Genomic DNA, 2500 nt, shown 5'->3' on the forward strand with positions numbered 1-2500 from the left:
TCAATCTAAATCAAGGGTTCCCAAACTTTCTTATGTAATATGTGGCAATTTTAAAAAAAAAAGGTCTTAAAAGTCATTAAATTGTCACTTTAGAAATGTGCAGGTACGCTTAATGTTCCACATTAAGCTAATCATCTGGGGACCCCACAATATAATTTGGGGACCACCCTTGGGGCCCCGACCCCCAGTTTGGGAACCACTGATTTAAGTCATTGCTAACCTTGGACCTTATTAAGTCTCTATAACTCCTCTCACACGCGCACACACGCACGCACGCACGCACGCACGCACGCACGCACGCACGCACGCACGCACACACACATACACACACACACATACACACACACACACACACACACACACACACACACACACACACATACGCAGTGGTTGCCAACTCTTCAGAGGTACATATTTAAATGTGGGTGCAGTCATTTTAATATTGTTGTCCACAAGGTTTACCACTTCTCTCCCTGTCATTGAAGAGTGCTCACTGTAAAGGCAGCCTCACTGTAAAGGCAGCACCTGCAATGATCGTCTCCCTTAACTGAGATGAAAAGCGTGTTTATACATTGACATTTGTGTGTGTATGTGTGTGTGCGTGAGTGCGTGTGTGTTTGTATTGCGTGACAACAGAGTGATAGAAATACATATCCTCTCCGAGACAGCCAGGGAAAAGTTCCTGCTACGCTTGATACGCAACCACAGAAATAAAAGTGTGGTAAGAGGGCAGTGCAATTGGAATGCTCCCTGAAATCAAAGTTTCCTTTGAGCCTGTTTATGGTCTAACAATGGCCACAATTTAGTACGGTCCTATATGAGTCAGTTTGAAATTCCGCCTGGCGCATTTTGACTGTTGTCTCACATCCTATATCGGCCCGCACGCACGCACGCACGCACGCACGCACGCACGCACGCACGCACGCACGCACGCACGCACGCACGCACGCACGCACGCACGCACGCACGCACGCACGCACGCACGCACGCACGCACGCACGCACGCACGCACGCACGCACACACACACACACACACACACACACACACACACACACACACACACACACGCCTACACCATAATACATCACCATGAGCCAGATTTGAGTCAAACAGATCTTTCACTTTCCAATTTCCCTGAGAATCTGCAAATCATGCTTAATAACCTCTATGAACCAACAAGTCAAATTCACCTCTCATTCAGTCACATGTGGAGTTGCACAATTCAGTTTTAGTTTTATCCCTTCATACGTCCATATTTCTTTACGGGTAGCTGCACACAGTAAAATACTCAGTGTTCATTTAACTGTGAGTGAAAACGTGTAAAGGGTTCATTTGGATCCAGTCTCTGAGAGTTCGATTAACAACTGAGGATTTTGTTAAGCAATGCGATTTGGTTGTATAAGAGAGAAAGAGAGAAATTAAGGGGCAGAGCAGACAAGGGTACAAACATTGAGATAATTGAATAATGCCTCTGGTAGGTGGAAATGAATTATCCCTCTTTCCAATTAGTTTCACAATTTGTTTTTATTTAGTAATTAATGAAAGCAGTGTCTGGTGGCAGGACGCTGCAGGCTGTAAGAACACACACACACACACACGCACGCACGCACGCACACACGCACGCACGCACACACGCACGCACGCACGCACGCACGCACAGCCTGTCAAACCTAACCACGTCTCCTTCATGCACACACGGAGTGCAACCAACCACATGCACACCCACTGTCATCCTCGTTCCTTTTCATATTAAAAATATTATTTTTGAGCAGTGTCTATTAATCTGTTGGTTTTATATCCTCTATAATACATTTTCATCTTATAATTTTTAACTCTTTTTCCATTGTCATCGAATCATAGTGTTTGAGGAATCAAGCCTATATTATTATTTCATTAGTACAATTTTAAACCGTTTCACTTTGCACTAATGTTACCTCTTGAACAAATAGCCATTGCTCTGTGAGGTTTGTTTCCACAATGAAAAGGGTCACTTGTAAATATATGAACTTTCATTCACTAGTTAATAGCATACTTTCAGGAGGGTTTTGCTAAATTACTGTGGCGATATATTAAAACTTAAAAGCCATAATATTTTTGTGAAAAAAGCTATACTTTATAAAGATTATATTATTTCATCAACATGGCATCCCTATTTTGGAAATGTAAAAAAAAAAAAAATGTTAAAAAAATAAATAAATAAATAAATAAAAAACAGCTAAATCAATCTACAAACCCACAATGTGATGAGATGCGACATGTTGTAAACATGTAGATTGGTTATCGTTGCTTTTTTGAAATACACTTTTTTTTGTTTAAAAAGCTGCTGCAGCTTGTACATGTCAGGATATAAAGAAAGAAAGAGAGGAAGAGAAGAACCATTCAGTGGTGAGAAAAGAAGACCAAAATGTACAGAAGCTTATGATATTCATTTTATTCAGTGAAGTAATGTACATACAGTACGTATAATCCATCTACAATGAAACGTTGAGGAACAGGAAA

The 2500-nt window shown here is 41.3% G+C and overlaps 1 protein-coding gene across 5 annotated transcripts in view; it reads left to right on the forward strand.

The window, feature by feature from the left end:
* Window positions 1–2500, forward strand: part of nr4a3 (nuclear receptor subfamily 4, group A, member 3) — a 26991-nt gene that overhangs the window by 9054 nt on the left and 15437 nt on the right. The window lies entirely within an intron of this gene.

This window comes from Electrona antarctica, assembly GCF_951216825.1.
Source record: "Electrona antarctica genome assembly, chromosome: 6".
NCBI classification, from domain to species: Eukaryota; Metazoa; Chordata; class Actinopteri; order Myctophiformes; family Myctophidae; genus Electrona; species Electrona antarctica.